We start from the raw sequence: 20,940 nt of genomic DNA, 5'->3' as shown, positions 1-20,940 counted from the left end.
AGATAAAATAATGTATCTGTTTGTTTGTGTTAATTTTTCAATAAATGTATACCTTTTTTAATAAACTTATATATATATATATTTCTCTAATATTTTATACTAAAAATGAGCAGTTTTTAATTAATTTTAATAAGCAAATCATATATACTTTTTAAATAAATATTATTTTAAAAATTACTTATTTCAAAAACGATAATTTTAAGGAAACTCACTCGATATCTCTTAGTTCCTTTTGCTTTTTTTTTTTATTATAAAACGATTGTTTCGAAAACAATTTGTAAAACCTAATTGATTTAGCCTGATAAATTGATTGCTGAGTATTAAGACATTGTTTAGAAAACATTTAAAAAAAAATGAGTAAAAAATCAAATCTAAAACTGATGACTTGATTGAAAAACAAATAAGATTTGATTAAGAATAATTTTAATTATGAAATACGTTATGTTAAATTTAATTTAAATTAATTGATAAAAGTTTTTCCATTTTGAGGGTAATGCCGACACTAGGAAGATTGACATTTGAGTTCACATTCGAAGTCCGAAAAAGTTGAGCATTACAATTGTTGTTTCCTTTGTCGTTTTGGGCACGACAATTTGGTCCTACTTCATATCTCGTTTGTTTGTGGAGATAAAGCCACATGTCATATTCTGGTCCACTCATTTAAGGACATGTGGGGGTTTTAACACATGATATTTATCATTTACTGTTTTTTATTTTAATCCATAATTACTTATTTGCTTATAGGATGTGTCAAATTATAAATCACGAGATACACACGTTTAGTGCCTCATTTCTCTGAGATATCTTATAAGTTGTGTTTGATTGGTAAATGGACGTATGAAGATTTGATTTAGTGGATGTGATGTTAGAGTAAATATATAAGATTTTTAAAAAAAATTTGCAAATAACGTGAATTTTTTTTAAAAGTGTAAGTATAAGATTATAAATTTATTTTTGTCTTTAAAAATATTTAAATAATAAAATATGAATTATTTTATGTTAATTTGAAGTAATTAAAATTTTAAAAATTATTTTTGGTATCCTTGAATAATTATTTTCAGATAAAATATGAATTATTTGACTGAAAATATTCAAATGTAAAATTTTCAATATATGTAAAAATAGTAAATTGTTATTTAAAAATAAATAATTTAAATATTCATAAATTTAAAAAAATATAATTAGAAAATAATTTTGTATTAATATAAATAATAATATTATATTTATAATAATAATATTAATTATAATTATATAATTTATTTATTATAAATAACTATATATTTTGTGTTATATTTAAATTTTATTTATTATTAATTTGTATTATTTTTTATTAATAATATCATTAAATACTCGTGTCAATTAAATTTATATAATAATTAATATTTATATTTAAATAATTTTAATATTGTTTTATTTGTATTATATTATACTATCTATATGGACTATACAGTGAAAAATAAAGTATTGTGCCACATTCATTTAAGAGGGTTTTTGAAAACACTTTACACACTGATCCTTCCTTTTTTCCGTACACATTAGTGATTCCAAAAAGAGAAATATTAGTACACTTCCGTGGACGTAAACAGTATTTCTCTTTTAAGTAAACAGGACCATATAGATATACACATATAAGTAATAATTAAAAAAATATTTCACACCGATGCAATGTATATTTCTTTTATAGTGTTAAATATTTCATAACAGTTTGATTATCAAATTTTGTGATCCAAGATACGTAATTTTTTTTTCTCCCTTTTTTTTTTCTCACATATACTTCTTGTCACACTTCTTTCTAGTCTTCTCTCCTTTCTTAAGTTCTTTCTTATTTTGGATTCTATTTCTCATGCCTTTTAAAATATATTTTATCATATAAAAACTAACAAGCTATATGAAAATTTTAACGAATCAGTTTAATTTGAAATAAGTACATTTTATTTTAATATTTCTTAATGGTAACATCCTAATTTTACTATTATATATATATATATATATATATTTTATACATGCAATATCTAATTAACATATAAATATATATTGTTTTCTCATATTTGTATCTCAAAAATATATCCCTCTTCATAGATATTTAATATATACATCAAAAGTTTAAAAACAAAACAAAACAAAGCATTCAATTTAAATCTATCTAATCCTCATGTTGCTCACTGAGGAGTTCTATTACCTACAACTTCTGCTCCCGTGTAATTTAACACGATCATCACAGATTTAAGAAAACAAACACAAAACAAAGCATGGGGTAAGCTAGCTATTTTTAAGAATTCTAATATAAATTTAACTTTAAAGAACAAACATAATCCATCAAATTCTCATAATTTACACAAATTCATCAAATGTCTATCACAACTATCATCCACATTATTCATGTCAGATCTTTATTGACTCACATACTCAAACACTTGACTCTACTTCTGGAAGACTTGTATATTGAAATTAGGATCCTGAGACCTGCACCTGTCATACTACTCGCTGTGAATCCACACAACCATGCGCATAAACATCTCAATATCTCATCATCTAGTATGACAGGGTAAATTCATATGACTTGAAAGACCAAATTATATTTCAAACCATAAACAAAGCCATATGAACCTCCATCGACTCTCACCAACTAAATAATTTCATCTATTTGATTCCATTATATCAGTAGAGTCAGGATGTCTCATTACGGGCATAACATATCAATATACCCTAACAACAATCTCAATGCGATATTTTCTTTCCTGAAAATACTATGTTTGATCTCACTTTCACAACATTCAATATCTCATGTAACACATCAATACACCATACAATCACAACATATAATTTAAACTTTCTAACAATCCAAATATATCCAAGAAGTTATTTAACAATAGTAATCCAAAATAAACTATGCTAAAATAATAATGATAGTAATATCCATAACAGAGAGCACCAAAAATTTTGGGTCGATCGAAAATATTTTAGGTTGATCTAAATGACACCAGAGAGCACTAGGAATTTTGGGTTGATCGAAAATATTTTAGGTTGATCGAAATGACACCAGAGAGCACCAAAAATTTTGGGTCGATCGAAAATATTTTAGATTGATCTAAATGACATCAGAGAGCACCAGGAGTTTTGGGTTGATCGAAAATATTTTAGGTTGATCGAAATGACACCAAAGAGCACTAGAAATTTTGGGTTGATCGAAAATATTTTAGGTTGATCGAAATGACACCAGAGAGCACCATAAATTTTGGGTTGATCGAAAATATTTTAGGTTGATCGAAATGACACCAGAGAGCACCAGAAATTTTGGGTTGATCGAAAATATTTTAGGTTGATTGAAATGACACCAAAGAGCACCAGAAATTTTAGATTGATCGAAAATATTTTTAGGTTGATCGAAATGACACCAGAGAGCACCAAAATTTTTAGATTGATCGAAAATATTTTTAGGTTGATCGAAATGAAACCAGAGAGCACTAGAAATAACAAAGTCCCTACTATAGCTAAAATTTCTCTAAATCAATATCAAACGACATTATAATTGTATAACATCAACCATATATCAAATTTCACCTTCAAATCTTCTAGCCTAGTGTTCTATTGGAAATTAAGGCTAGCTTCCCTTACCTGAAAATTAGTAGATATTCACCAAGAGCTCCAAAATCACCAAGAACTCAAAGGTAACTTAACCTGTATCACAAAGTCCTGATAAAAAATCTAACTATATCACTAAGACCCTGAGCTAACAGAGATTAACCCTAAAGCTAAAAGGGTCACATGCAAAGTAAGGACAAAAACAACCTGACAAGTTCAAAATTTGACTCAAAGAGAAAAGCAAAAATGAATTTACTCTATCAGATATTCTGATCAGACAGTCTTGTAGTACTCACTGCCAAGAGTCTGATGGTGGATTCTGATCGTCAAACTGATGAGCGAGGAAGTCAGAATCTTAGAAAGAAGGGAGAGAAAAGGAAAAGAACTTTCTAGAGAGATGGTGATTCTTTTTAAAATGAAACTTGAATAATTCCTATTTATATGCCCTTTTCATTTTAGATAAAAAAAATATTTAGGAGTCATTTAAAATATACCACTTCTACTCTAAAGTAATTTTCTAGATCCTTACATTAATATTTTCTTTTTTTTTAAACTTATTTTGTAATATTTGCAAATTTAACTATTTCTATCACTTAAAAAAGTATTTTTCCAATTACAGAAAAATCATTAAATAGAAATCAATTTTAGAGATAAAAAATAATTAATTGTTATATTGACTAAATTAGATAATATTTTAGAGACTAAAAGATTATGGATATCTAAGTTAATTTTTATTATTGATAAATAGTTTCTAAATTGATATCTAATTAGCTACCAAAATTTTAGCTACCAACTTTAAAATATAAATAATTGGTGGTTAAACATTGGTAGTTAATTAGATATCAATTTATAAATTATTTATCAATAATAAAAACTAATTTAGATATCAATAATTTTTAATCTCTAAAATAGTATCTAATTTAGTCAATATAACAACTGATTATTTTTTATTTCTAAAAATGATTTTTCTGATAGTGATGGTTTTTATTTTTTTTAATAATATTTCTCTAGGTCTCTAAGAATTTTGGTATAATTATATAATTTTATAGCTATTGTTTACAATACAATTAACTGCTATGTAAGAGAAAAATACGTTAAATTATAATTCCCTTGTTGATTTGTGTTTGATAATGTGTAGCTTAATCAATTGATTTCGGTACTTCATTGGTTTTTGAACTTGATATTTGGTTAGAAAAGTGAAATTGAGGTGGTTATGAAAGAAAAATTGTATATTGAATGATCACAAATGACTTTTTGAATTTGTTGGAATAGGAGAATTTGGATATGGAAATTTGTTTTTTAATTATATAGAAATTGTTGTTTATGTATATCTCGAGCAATGGGCAAATGTCGGCAAACTTGGGTGCAATATACTATCACTCAAGAAAATGATTCTGATACCATATTACGAAGTGAACTTTAAGCCTAACTCAAATCCATAAAACCGGCTCATGAGGTTGAGGTTTGCACCCACTTATATACAATGAAAGGCTCTAATCTCTAGTCGACGTGGGATCTCCAACAATGTATGTGATTATATTATATGCTGACATTATGTAATGGGATGATAAGTTGACCAACTTGAAATTTATAATATTAAGTAGAGGAATTTACAACTAAAAGAAGATATCCTTGTTTTCATTAATTATCTAAATCATATAGATTAGAATATCACGTAGTGAGAAATTAAGGAAAAATTCTTGTGTAGTTGGAACATATTGGTTATGTATAAGTTTTGATGTTGAGTGGGGAGTTGAAAACGGGAATGAAGTTAGTTTTTGGGAAGATAAATTGGTGGGTAATGAAAACTTGAAGAGTACGTTTTTTAGACTCTTTTCCTTGAGCTGAAATAAAGACGCTAAATTAGAGTCTTGTGGGGAGTGGTTATGGAAGTTGCGAGTGGAAGTTAGTTTGGAGAAGGGATCTGTTCGAATGGGTGAAGAATTTGGAATTTTAGTTTTTACAGGTGGTACAAGGAACAAACCCAATCTTGAATAATGAAGATAGATAGGTTTAGAAGGACGGTAAGAATAGTGGATACTAGGTAAAATCAACCTATAATATTTTAAGAGGTTCTTTTGAGGAGGACAGTTCATCTTATTTTGATTTCTTGTGGAAGACTAAAGCATTTCCCTCAGCTCAATTCACTCCCTGGAGGGTGCTGGTTAACTCAATTACTACTAAGGGCAACTTGGAAAGACGAGGGATCGTAGTTGTTAGTAACTTATGTTGTTTTTGCAAGGTGAAAGTGGAGAGAAGACATTTGTTTTTTTAATGTAGAATTGTTTGGCTAGTTTGGAATCAGTGCTACGCTTGGTTAGGGTTGGCGTCAGTGGACCATCATGATTTTGTTTCACACCTCTTGCATTGTAAAATTTTTAATATTCTTGTTCTCAACGTTGTTAGGGGATGTGTTTGGATTGCAGTTGTTGGTGAAATTTGGAAACATAGGAACAAACACATATTTAAAGGCTGAGTGATTAATTATTCTGAAATTTTCACCTTGTTTCGACTAAAGGTATAGTCTTGGGTTACATCTAAAATTGTATTTGCTTGTTTTTCTTATTTTGATTGGTGTCTTCATCCTCTGACTTGTATATTTTTTTATCAAGAGATTTTGAACCTCAAGACCTTTTGTTTGAGTAGGATGGGATTGAGATGTTAGTTTCTTTTTTTAGGGGTCTTTAGGTTGTTTTGGTGACTTGTTTTCCGTTGATTTAGTAGGAAGTTTTTGGCAAACTATTAGGGGAGATGTGACATTTGTTTTGTTTTGTATAAGGGTTAGATCACCCCTAAAATTGTTCGTATTTACTTATTCTTTCTTGCTAATAAAAAAATTGATGTTGTCTTGACCTATAAAGTTGAGATTCAATTAAAAATAATTATCTTAAAGTAAGTCCAATGTTAGTCTTTAGTGGAACATACTTAATACTAGTATTGATGGAGGAGGGCCAAGCACATCCCACCATGAAAGCCAAGACCCAAAGCTAGACCATGATGAGCGTCTAGACTCAAGGAAGGAGCGTCTAGGACGTGAAGAGGGGAGGCTACACATGGAGCGTCTAGGGGGAGGCCTAGACCGTCTAGGCCCAATTACAAGATCAATGACTAAGCACATTCACGCCCAATTGAATGAAGCCACGGATGGAAGAGAGAAAGCCTTGTACATGTTACATGGAGGCCCATTAGGGGTGCTTAGTAATTAGAGTAGTGTAGAAAGCATAATTGAGTGAACATTCTAGAATCTCTTTTGCTTTGGCCGGTCATGAGCACATGGCACATGTGCTTGGTGATTTGCATTTCATTTGGCTTTCATTTCATTAGATAGTAGCTTAGTTTATACGACCATTTAGCTTATAAATAGGAAGGCCTACTGATGTGATTCCAATAGCCACATAGAACAAGATTCTTGACATTCTTAGGAATCACCTTGAGCTGGAAAATATAGAGGCACTTTTCTTAGAGTTGGATCATTGTTCTAGGACAAGAACTCACCAATAACTAGTACCAAATCCCAAACTCATTTGGATGAACCAAATATTGTCAAATTGAATCAACAAAGAGAATGAAAGCTGGAATGACCGAACAGAATTAAACAACTAAACATATGAACCGAACAGAATTAAAAACAAAAACAGAACATAGTGCTGGAAAATAGAAAAACCGAAACTGAAAAACTCAAGAACACAAAACAACATGAACAATTGAAGAAGAAGAAAGGAAGGAGAAGAGAATGCTCATGAAGATGGAAGGAGGATGGATGATCTCGCCACTAGAAGTGTGGAATGCTCCTAGATGAGAGTGATGCCGCCACTTGAGGACTCCATTGATCCATCAAGATAAGACTAGAGAAGAAGGCTCCAAAAGCTCTCCAAAGGTCACTCAAAATTTGAGTAGAGTTTTCTTAGATTAATTCCAATCTCAAATTTACAAAGAGAGCACCTCTATATATAGCCTAAGGTGCTGAAAAACTAAGCTAAAACATTTTAAAATTCCCTCCTAAACTATTCTAGAAACCGGCGCCTAAAACAAACATCCTATGGCACCTCCTATTCTACTCCTACACCTCTCTACTAATACACCCCCCTAAAGCTCCTAATTAAAACCTACAAGATGCTAAAACAAAAGAGGTTTCTAATGTTTTCCTCTAAGCACCTTCAACTAAAGAAATTACAAAAAGAGAAAATAAATGTCCTTTAGCTCCCAAAGCTTTGAACATGTTTCTTGTAATCCTTTGAGGTGGACTTTGACCTCCATGGGCGTCCTCCATTTGTGCCTCCACCTCTTCTTGAGCTTGATGATTGGCCTCCATGTCCTCTTGAGCTTGATCTCCATCATACTCCCCGAGTTGGAGAGAATTCGACCACGAATTCTGGAGACCTACAGAAAAGGGAGTTAGATCGCTGACATTAAAAGTATGACTACCTAAGAAAGTATCAGGCATATCTAACTCATAAGCATTGTCATTAATCCTCTTGAGGACTTGGAAAGGTCCATGCCCTCGAGGCATTAGTTTGGACTTCCTTTGAGTAGGAAAACGATCCTTTCTCAAGTGAAGCCAAACCCAATCGCCCTCATCAAACAACAATGCTTTTCTCCTTTTATTGGCAAGTTCAGCATACTTGCCAACCTTCTTCTCAATTCTCTTCTTGATGTCTTTATGCAAAGTTTTCACAAAAGAAGCCTTTTCATCTCCATCTTTGCACAAGACATCTTCAAGAAGGGGAATAAGAAGAAGATCAAGAGGTGTTAGGGGATTAAACCCATAGACCACCTCAAAAGGAGAATGGGAGGTGGTAGAATTTACTACTCGGTTATATGCAAACTCAACATTTACAAAGAGAGCACCTCTATATATAGCCTAAGGTGCTGAAAAACTAAGCTAAAACATTTTAAAATTCCCTCCTAAACTATTCTAGAAACCGGCGCCTAAAACAAACATCCTATGGCACCTCCTATTCTACTCCTACACCTCTATACTAATACACCCCCCTAAAGCTCCTAATTAAAACCTACAAGATGCTAAAACAAAAGAGGTTTCTAATGTTTTCCTCTAAGCACCTTCAACTAAAGAAATTACAAAAAGAGAAAATAAATGTCCTCTAGCTCCCAAAGCTTTGAACATGCTTCTTGTAATCCTTTGAGGTGGACTTTGACCTCCATGGGTGACCTCCATTTGTGCCTCCACCTCTTCTTGAGCTTGATGATTGGCCTCCATGTCCTCTTGAGCTTGATCTCCATCACCTACACCTTGTATTTTCAAGTTTATTGTGAGTAAAGTTATGCTGTCATTTTGTGCCAAGCTTTGCTTCTTCTCCTTAGAACTCTAGGCTCTAAACTTCACATCCCTCACCTTTCCTTGGGCTGGCCGAACCTCCCTATGTTCATACCTATCATGCACCTTCAAGATCAACATCACTCTTAGGAGGATCTTGCACACACACCTCCATAGCTTCCGCACCATTTTCTTACATGATTCAAGAAGACCTTCATGAAATTTGCCATCATTTGGTATCATGAGCTTGGGTTCTTCAAGATGAGTTGCTTTTGGTCTTTTTATTTCTAGTTCTTCTTTATTTCATGTTGTTCATCTTATTTCCATAATTGTCTTGCTGTTTTTTGTATTTTAATTTGTTTCGGTGTGCTTTTTGGAAGATCCAACCGAAGCACTTTTGTTCAATTGATCTTAAACAATTTCTTGTGCAATTTGTGATAAGATTCCATACACCTTTGAGTTGCTTTTTTCTTTTAGGCTTTTGAGTCTTTATTGCTTTTAATTTGGTTCATATTATGCTTTCTTGTCTTTAATTTCTGAATCCATATATGTTTTGTCAAGTCATGTTCATCCACAATGTCAACAATTCTTAGTAGTCCTTTATTTGGCTTGATTGTTTCTTGATTTTGGGTATCTTTAATTGCTTTGAATCTGTTGTTCTTTGATCTTTTGGTGCCTTTTTAATTTTAGTTTGAGTTCCTATTTGTGTTTAGATCCTACACAAATTCTATTTGTTTAAATTTTGGTATCTTGTTGTTTTTGTTTCTAGTTTCCAGAATCCCCTGTTTCACATTTTCTGTGCTGGCTGTTTTGTTCCAAAAAAATATTTTCACTCATAGGAAAATTTTGATTCTCTGAAATATGCAAGTTTGAAGTGTTATAGAAAGGACAAAAAAAGAATTAGTCCAAAAGAATCAACAGAAAAAAAATGATAAATCTTTTAAAATCAGTGTGCAAATCTGAGGCGCTACAGCTGGCGTAACTGAACAACAAAATTGCAAAATTTATTAAAAAAAATTGGTGCATGCTTTTTGAGTGATTCCAAAGCCAAATTTTAGCCAAGATCTTGAATATCTTGCATATCAAATTTCAGAATCATATCTTAAAAACACAGCTCAGCATAAATTGGGGAAAAACACGTTTCTGGCCCACAACATTTTCCAGTGGTGCTGTTTTTTTTATTTGGTCATCTAATTCTAGTGTCATTCTTAGGATTCTTTTGTGTGCCTACCTTTATTTTGGTACCTTTTATTTGCTTGCTTAATATTTCTTGGACCTCTTTCTAGTTGTCATAATCTAACTCCTTTTGGTGGTACTGTTTTATTCAAATTAAATTGTTTCTTGCTTTTGTTCTTTGACCTCTAATTTGGTGCTGAAATTTATTTCTCCTTTGGTGCTTAATTGAATGGAAACTTGACTTGGGTAAGGTCTAGTCTTTTGATAGGTGCTAGAATTGGAGAATTAAAACCTTCAATCTAAGGGGAAACAAAGCCAAGGCCGAAACAAGCTTTCTTGAAAAACACTACAAACACTTGGAGGGCCAACAAGCAAAGACAACAAGGAAGTGCAATTAGCAAAAAGAGGATCAACAAAGGGAGTTTTCTTAATTTCCTTGCAACTTAATTTGTGTTAATTACCTCTTAATTACGATTTAGACGGTGAGTGTGTCTTCAAGGGCTCAAAGTGTCCAAGAAGCCTCATCTAGGGCCGACTAGTATAGAATTCTTAATTAGCAATTGTTAATTGTTTGTAATTGCCTTTTCTTTTGCTTAGTAGTAACGCTTTGCATGCTTATTTTGTTAAGTTTGTGATAAACCGTCTAGCTTTGTTGATTAGTTAGCCTACATTGTTTTCTTGCATTAAAAAAAAAAGTTTTGATTTCTCAACTTAATTATGTTCTAAGTAGTTTACTAAGAGGAAGTTTTGTGTGAAAACATTGAGGGATAGTTTTTGGCTAAGGCAAAGGCTTGGTACTTAAGTAGTCCTTTGTGACTCACCTCCCTTACCTGGAAAACTACCTTCTTTGACTTTCCTAAATTTCCTCAAGGTAAAACACTTATATACACAAAAACTTTAGCCATGTCTTCTCCTCCTCACTCTCCAAAGTCTAAAGTCTATTGAAAGTGAAGTCAAATCTATAAAATCTCTTTTAAAAGAAGTTTCACAAGCTGTAGAAATGATTTCCTTTAGACAATTGGAGAATGAGAATAAAATCAATGAATTGGCTAAAGCCCAAGAGGAGAAATCCCAAAAATCACAAAAATCAAAGAAAACTCATACTCATGCATCTAGGAGTAATGAGTCTCTAGGGGAGGGAAGCCTTAGAATTAATGACTACTACCAACCACCCCCTAGAAGGAATAGGCAAAGGGAGCAAGAGGTGCCAAGGGAAACTAGAGTAGATCTACCTCATTTTCATGGTAAGGAAAATGTAGAAATCTATCTAGATTGGGAGATGAAGGTAGAACAACTCTTTGCTTGCCATAGGGTAAGTGAGGAACGTAAAGTACCCTTAGCCGCCCTTAGCTTCCAAGGGAACGCCATGTATTGGTGGACCTCTCTCGAAAGAGAAAGGCGTCTTCATAGGGAACCTCCCATTACATATTGGAATGACCTTAGGGGAGCCCTAAGACGCCGACATATACCTTCCTACTACCATAGGGAGTTGATGGACAAGCTCCAAAGACTCCAACAAAAAAACATGAGTGTGGAAGAGTATAGACAAAAAATGGAGCTGTACATGATGAGAGCATCCATTAGAGAAGAGGAGGATACCACAATAGCTAGGTTCCTTAGTGGCCTATCTCTTGAGATAAGAGATAGAGTGGAGCTCTTACCTTACCAAGACTTGAATGACTTGGTTCAACTTTGCATTAAAGTTGAACAACAAATCTTACGCAAAACGTCAAGTCAAAAGGTGAGCCCTTACTCTAACTTTTATCCCAAGAAAGAGTTTAGAAGGGAGGGTAGTACATCCAAAGAAAAACCAAAAGAACCTACCAAACCTTTTACCAAAGAAACCTCCACCCCACCCATCCGAGCTAGAGATGTTAAGTGTTTCAAGTGCTATGGTAGAGGGCATGTGCAAGCACAATGTCCAAACCAAAGGACTTTGTTTCTTAAGGGTGTAGATGAATACACTAGTGGCGAGGATGAGCCTAGTGAGAGAGAGGAGGGGGAAAAGATGAGAGGGTAGCTCCACTAGAGGGAGAATTGCTTATGATTAGGAGAACCCTCAACAATCACCCTAGCACATCCATTGAAACACAAAGAGAGAACATATTTCATACAAGATGCAATGTTTTAGAAAACATATGCTCTCTCATTGTGGATAGTGAGTGGATCTAGTTGCAATTGTTGTAGTGTTAGGATGGTGGAGAAGCTTAAGCTACAAGTAGTTCCTCACCCAAAACCTTATAAACTTCAATGGCTTAATGAAAATGGGGAACTACATGTAGACAAGCAAGTGGAAATCAAGTTTTCCATAGGGAACTACAAAGATAAGGTTTTATGTGATGTAGTACCTATGGAAGCTTGTCATATCTTATTAGGGAGACCATGGCAATTTGATAAGAAAACCTTGCATGATGGTCTCACTAACGAGATTTTCTTTATCCACAAGTATAAAAAGTTTGTACTTAGTCCTTTACCACATTCTCAAGTGGTAAAAGACCAAATACAAATGAAGCAAAAGAGGGATGAGGAAAAAAAAAAAAAGAGCGCTAGAAAAAGAGAAAATCCTTAGGGATAGGAAGGCGTGGGAGAAGAGTGTTCCTTCCCACAAGGTTGGTCAACAAGAAAAGCCTCTTGAAAACGTTTTTGAAAATTTGCTTCTTGTTGAACAACCAAGCCTTATCTTTTGTAAAGGAGCACTTACATGCACTGCCACTAGTAGTGAACTTATGAATTTACCTCCTCAAATAAAAAACCTTTTAAGTGAATTTGAAGATCTATTCTCTAATGAGGGTCCCATTGGGCTTCCTCCCCTTAAAGGTATAGAACATCAAATTGACTTCATTCCGGGGACAAGCCTACCAAATGGGCCTGCTTATAGAACCAACCCCGAGGAAACAAAGGAGATAGAATCACAAGTTCAAGACTTGTTGGAGAAGGGTTGGGTTCAAAAGAGCCTAAGCCCTTGTGTTGTACCTGTCTTGTTGGTGCCCAAAAAGGATGGAAAATGGCGCATGTGTTGTGATTATCGAGCAATCAACAACATCACCATCAAGTATAGGCATCAAATCCCAAGGCTTGACGATATGCTTGATGAATTGCATGGGTCAACTCTATTCTCCAAAATTGACCTTAAAAGTGGATATCACCAAATTTGAATCAAGGAGGGTGATGAGTGGAAAACCGCTTTTAAGACCAAATTTGGATTATATGAGTGGTTGGTGATGCCCTTTGGGCTTACTAATGCCCCAAGTACATTCATGAGGCTTATAAATCACACCTTGAGGGATTGTATAGGTAAATATGTAGTAGTTTATTTTGATGATATCTTAGTATATAGTAAAACCCTAGAAGACCATCTAAGTCACCTTAGGGAAGTTCTTCTAGTGCTTAGGAAAAATAGTCTTTTTGCAAATAGGGATAAGTGTACCTTTTGTGTAGATAGTGTAGTTTTCTTAGGCTTCATAGTAAACAAAAAGGGGGTGCATGTAGATCCCGAGAAAATCAAAGCCATCCGCGAGTGGCCCACTCCACAAAATGTAAGTAATGTAAGAAGTTTTCATGGGTTAGCTAGCTTCTATAGAAGGTTTGTGCCTAATTTTTCTAGTCTAGCTTCTCCTTTGAATGAACTTGTTAAAAAAGATGTTGCATTTTGTTGGAATGAAAAGCATGAGCAAGCCTTCCAAAGGCTAAAAGCTCAACTCACCAATGCACCAATTCTATCTCTCCCAAATTTTTCCAAAACTTTTGAGATAGAGTGTGATGCATCGGGGGTAGGCATAGGTGCGGTTTTGTTGCAAGGTGGACACCCCATTGCTTATTTTAGTGAAAAACTCCATGGTGCCACCCTCAACTACCCCACCTATGACAAAGAGCTCTATGCTCTTGTGCGAGCCCTAAAGACTTGGGAACACTACCTTGTGTCCAAAGAATTTGTCATCCATAGTGATCACGAGTCTTTAAAATATTTAAAGGGCCAACACAAGCTCAACAAGAGACATGCTAAATGGATGGAGTTTCTTGAACAATTTCCTTATGTAATCAAATACAAGAAAGGAAGCACCAATATAGTGGTCGATGCTCTTTCAAGACGGCATACACTCTTTTCAAAATTGGGTGCCCAAATTCTTGGATTTGACCACATAAGAGAGCTTTACCAAGAAGATCAAGAACTCTCATCCATCTATGCCCAATGTCTACATAGAGCGCAAGGAGGTTACTATGTGTTCGAGGGATATCTTTTTAAAGAGGGAAAACTTTGCATTCCCCAAGGAACACATAGGAAACTCCTTGTCAAAGAATCACATGAGGGGGGACTCATGGGCCATTTTGGAGTTGATAAGACTCTAGACCTTTTAAAAGCAAAATTTTGTTGGCCACACATGAGGAAAGATGTCCAAAGATATTGTTCTAGATGCATCTCATGTTTAAAAGCAAAGTCTAGAACAATGCCTCATGGACTCTACACCCCTTTGCCGATTGCAAATGCTCCTTGGGAAGACATTATCATGGATTTTATTTTAGGACTTCCTAGGACTGCAAGAGGCCATGACTCTATCTTTGTGGTAGTGGACCGTTTTAGCAAAATGTCCCATTTTATTCCATGCCACAAGGTAGATGATGCTCAAAATATTTCTATACTCTTCTTTAGAGAAGTGGTGAGACTTCATGGTCTCCCTAGGAGTATAGTATCCGATAGAGATCCCAAGTTTATCAGCCACTTGGAACAAGACTTTATGTTCAATATTTTGCATCTTGGATCCAAATGAACTTGGGTATACATGTTGATCCTAAATGTGTTTTAAATGAATTAGATAAAGTATGTTAATTTTAGTGATATATTTGTATTATGATTTGTTGGTTATTAATTCTGATTTTATTATTATTAATTTTGATTTTATTACTCTTAAACTATTTTACCGTTATTATTGCATTAATGGTCAATTTACAGGTCTGTTAATATTCCTATTTTATAGCTTCCAGTATTTGTAATTTTATTATATATATTATTGAAGTAAATCAATATGAATCAGTTCAACAATTTTTCAATTTTGTGCAATTACGTTCAATTAGTTTCTACAACCTTTTGCTTTCTATTATTTCCTTCAATTAGTTCCTACAACTAGTATCAAGAGCCAGTCTGTTATCTGAACTCTACCCAATTATCAGTCCCTATCTTTGACGGAAAAAATTACAATCGATGGTGTGTGCAGATGAGGGTTTTGTTTGATTATCATGAGTTATGGGATGTCATTGAGAGTGGAGTGTCTAGATTAGCTGATAATGCAACTGAGGCGCAAGGAGTAACACATCGTGACAAGAAGAAGAAGGACAAGAAGACTCTGTATCACATATATCAAGGGATGAATGACGAGACGTTTGAACAGATAGAAAAAGCAACCAATTATAAAGGTGATGACAAGGTCAAGAGGGTGCGTCTTCAAACCCTAAGACACCAATATGAACTGTTGTAAATGGAAACCACAAAGACTATTGATGTTTATATAAATAAAGTTATTGCCTTGACAAATCAGATGAAGACCAATGGTGAAACACATTCGGAGAAGGCAAAGGTGGAGAAGATTTTAAGGTCTTTAACTCCCAGATTTGAACATGTTGTTGCCGCAATTGAAGAGGCCAATGACATTTCAAAAATGACAGCAAGGTTATTGTCTGGTTCCCTACGAGCGCATGAGCAGCGAATGAATGACAATAATATTGAAAAACCAATTTTACAAGTTTTACTAGCACAAGCCTCAATTGGTAGCTCCTATCATAAACACGGTAGTTCACGAGGCAAAGGATGAGGACGTGGTGGTAGTTATTCCAACAAAGGTCGTGGTGGCCAGAATCATGGAGGCGCTGAGCAAAACAACACTGGTTCCAATCACATTCCAAGTTCAAATAACTCTTGGCACGGAGAACGTGGTCACGGAGGACAAGAAGGCATTTATAATAAATCAATTGTGGAGTGTTATAACTGCCATAAACGCGACCATTATGCAAATGAGTGCAAATCAAAAGGTGATAATCATGCTGCCAATTGTGCTCAAGAAGATAGTAATCACGAACAAGATGAAGAGGATCATGCAGTACTAATGACACCCACATCAAATGAAATTCCAAACAATCAGACTTGGTATTTGGATACAGGTTGCACAAATCATATGTGTGGTCAGAAGGAGCTATTTGCATATTTGGATGACTCATTTCACACAAAAGTGAAATTCGGTGATGGCAGGTTCTTTCTGGTGACTGGAAAATGGCGAATTCTTATCACATTGAAGAATGGTGATCACAAGTACATCTATGATGTTTTCTATGTGCCTGATATGAAAAGTAATATGTTGAGTATGGGACAACTGCCCGAAAAGGGTTACGTGATGCACATAGTTGAAAATAAATTCTCATTTTTTGATAAAAAAAAGGTAGTTTGATTCTTAAAACCTTTTCATCAAAAAACCACATGTTTCCAGTAGATTTTCATAAGGGTGATTTCAAGTTCTTGAATAGTGAATAATGAATCGTGATTGTGGCATTTACGCTTTGGGCACTTAAATTTTCAGAGTTTGGAAAATCTCTTCAAACGAAATTTAGTGAATGGTTTACCCCATATTCATCACCCTGATAAATTGTGTAAGGCTTGCATTTTATGAAAGAATCACATGATACCATTTGTTAAGGACCCTTGGCGTGCGAAATTTCCTTTATAGTTTGTTCATACAGATGTTTGTGGCCCGATGAACATATTATCCATTGGAGGTAATAAGTATATTTTAACCTTTATTGATGATTTTTTAAGGAAAACCTGGATTTATCTATTGAAAAGCAAGGATGAGGTATTCCACTGCTTTAAAATATTTAAAGCATTTGTTGAAAGACAGAGTGACAGACTAATTAAGATGGTGCATAGTGATGGAGGGGGTGAGTACAAGTCTAATGAGTTCAAGAGGCACTGTGAAGAACTTGGGTTGCAACATAACTTAACTTGTCCATACAGACCTCAACACAACGGAGTTGTCGTGAGAAAGAATAGAACAATCATGGACATGGCGAGTAACATGCTTAAAGCGAAAGGTATGCCAAATTATTTTTGGGCTGAGGCCGTAACATGTGCGGTATATTTGATAAATAGATCACCAACTCGGAGTGATCCTAACACAACTCCGATTGAGGCATGGAGCGGACCCAATGTGCAACACTTGAAGGTATTTGAGTCAATTACTTATACTCATGTCCCCAATGCAGCAAGATCGAAGTTGGATGATAAGGCAGTGAATACCATTTTCATTGAATATAAGCATGGGGGATACAAACTGTACGATCCAATGACAAAGAAGGTGATTGTTAGTCTTGAAGTAAATAAATATAAATTAGTTCAACAATTTTAGAATTTTGTACAATTACATTCAATTAGTTTCTACAACCTTTTGTCGCCTTCTGTTATTTCCTTCAATTAATTTCTACATGATTCACATGTATAATGATCTTATTCTTATTATCTTACTTTGTTTTGTGTTCTTTATATGACTTTTTATTGTGATTGTATTATTTAAAAAACTACTAAGATATTTTTATTTTTTATGTTGAAAACAATAATAAGATTTTTTATTTTTATATGCTCATGTATACAATGACGTAGATATTTCTTATCACAAAACTTACATTTTATAGATTATCTAGGATTATAAGTTATTTATATATTTTTTATACTGAAATACCTTATGCATGTTTGTAATTCGGTTTTAAGGGATGCTACACAAATGAATATGAAATTGAATAAATCTTTTAAAAATTAAAAACAAATAATATTTTTGTTTTTAACTTTTAAATTACAATATTACAAACGTTTGAACATAAAATCGATGTCAAGTAAATATATGAAAAATTAAATTAATAATTTATCAACAAATAAATTTTTATTTGTATATGTATTATATATTTAAATTAAAAATGGATTACACATATTTTTGTTAGTAGTTAGTTGGTAAAATATTTATGATGAATTAAGTTAATAATTTATAACAAATATAATTTCAATTTATCAATTTATTTTGTATTCATTAGATTTGGTTATATATATATATAAAAGATATTAGGAAAAATAAAAAAGGTCTCTCTAATTGTCTTAAAGGATAGATGTTTGGAAAGAAGAGATTATTTTTATTTTTTAAATTTTTATGTGGAGATAATATTTTTTTATTTGGATATGTTAGGTCTAACAAAATAAGGAAATAAACATTAGAAGACAAAAAATAAGAAGAAAATTAAAGTTCAATAAAGTATTCCAAAGTCTCGACCAAAGAAACATGAACCAAAGAAGGTATGAGAAACATGAAACAAAGAAGGTATGAGAAACATGAAACAAAGGAAACATAAAAAGCATGAACCAAAAATATTCATCTTTCAATTCTCAATCAAAGTTTTCAAATTTTCATCATTGCCTTTTTAATTTTGAAATTCAAACATCCCCTCCAATTTATTTAATAAATTCAACCAAGGATAAATGTAATTAAAATTAGTATTTCATTTCATTTGAATTTAGGATAAAAAGGCTATAAATAACCTACTTTTCTTATGTAAACTAATTTTTGAATATATTGAATGTGAAATATATTTTCTAGAGCATTTATAGAATTCTTTGAAGAAAGATATTTCTCTACTTGAATGAGTCTTATCTTGAATAATGGGATCAAGTGAAAATTTTATTCAATACTTATTTTGAAGTTCTTTCAAGTGACGTGACAACTTCTATGAATATATAAATTTCTTTCTTCCATTTTCTCTATTTTTCCTCATTTGTACCAAATTGATCTTGTTATTCTATTTATTATTTTGTTAATAATTCTAGTTCTATGTGTATCTTCTTCTCCAACTCTTAAAAGTAAGTTATAACACTTGTAAAATCCTTTGGATTAAATTGATGTTGAATGACAAATTTCTTTAGAGTTCTTATTTTATCTTTTTTCTTATGTTGTTTTGTTCTCATTCCTCTTCTTGTGTTCTTTTTTCACTCTTAAATGCAATTTTTCATACTCATATACTATTATGGATTAAATTCGTGTTCAGTGTTGAACACATTTGAGTTCACATTTTTGTGTTCAAAATTTTAAAAAGATAAATAAAATTTAAATTTCTTAATCTTTAATCTACTAATTCACGTTTCCACCACACATACACAATGCTAAGTTTGTATGATAATAATAATAAATTATAATACAAATTCATACATCTTACACATTATAAATATTATATATATATATATAAATACTCAATCAACCAATATTTACATATAGAAGAAAAATCTCACACATTCTCACTCCAAAAAACAAACACAACAATTTATACTTGAATAACTCTTATCCAATAATACAAGACTCATAAAAAAGACTATCGATACAAATCAATCTTATAAGTTTCTTATGTCAACGTGATTCCTTACATTTACTATAAAAAGTTTTAATGCAAGAACTTTCTTTAACATCATATACCTTTATGGTGTACATTTTGAAATATTTGATATACATCTTACCATACATACAATGTTATACCTATCACACAATACATATCAAAACATACAATGTCATATAATGTCATATACATCATACAATACATATCAAAACATACATAAACAAGCATACACTCGTAAACATGCACACACATACATCTCAACTTAAAACATATCAATATCATCACAACTTTGATAATGTTTCATATTTTCAATTTTTTTTATAAATTTTATACCTAAACAACTTATTTTATTGTAAAACCTTTCAAATTTTCTAGAAAAATAAATTATCTTTAAAAATCCAAATTCCAAACACGTATTATCTTGTGTTTAGATAATTTTTTACAAATTTTAGAAAATTTAAATATATTAAATTTGAATGCTTTCATTTGAAATTGTTAATTTTTTAAAATATTTTTATAATATAATTCAAAATTATTAAATTTTAATTTTTTTTATTTAGATGCAGTATTTCAATTATGATCAAATACATAAATTATCACCAAATAACACTATTAAAGTTATCACCAAATAACACTTAGTAAAGATTGAAAAAAAAAATCCTATAAACATTGATGAGCACATGAATGAAAAAGAGAGAAAAAAAACAATAATACTTAAAGAAACATTTCAAGAAGCATGAAAAAATATTCTTGTTCATAATAATAATTTTTTTATGTTCTTAAACTTGAACTTGTAAATTGTAAAATTTATTTTCTTTAATTATTTTTTTACAATTTAGGTATAATTAGTTATTATAGTTTAGGTTGTGACTCAACTTTAATTGAAATTCTATCTAGACCAAATGTTATCTACAAGTTTGGGCCTAAGAAAAGGAGAAAATAGTAAAAGAACAAGAAAATCATGAAAGATGAAAATTGCTAACAAGTCTGGACCACACACATCTAGATCTAAGAAATTTTAATTTTAAAAATTAGAATTTCTTATTCCTTTTCATTGTGGATATTCACTGTATAGCTGGTAGAAGATGCTTATAATTAGTCAACATCTCTATTGTATAATCACTTTTGAAATATATGATATTTGATAGAATTTTGAAACATTTTGTATTTTTTTAAGTTTTATCTTGATTTTTAGGAGTAATATATTCACATTCATATTATGAATTAAAGAAAAGATAGAATAAGTGTGGTCCACTTTATGGGTGGTCCAATCCTCATATAGAACAAAAGAGACATATAATTCAAGAAAACCTAGCTTCCTACCCTGCCAAAACTAGCTAAAATCGACTTAAATTTCAAAGACCAACCCTGTCGTCCTATCAACAACTATTAATTGAGTACATACATATTAGGGGTTCAAGGCGCCAATCAGAGAATGAGAAACTCGCTGATGGTACATTTGACGAGATCCAAGACCAAACCTTAACATGTGTTAAGGA

The sequence above is a fragment of the Phaseolus vulgaris genome, chromosome 2 (genome assembly GCF_000499845.2).
Source record: "Phaseolus vulgaris cultivar G19833 chromosome 2, P. vulgaris v2.0, whole genome shotgun sequence".
NCBI lineage: Eukaryota > Viridiplantae > Streptophyta > Magnoliopsida > Fabales > Fabaceae > Phaseolus > Phaseolus vulgaris.
This window is presented reverse-complemented; position numbering follows the sequence as displayed.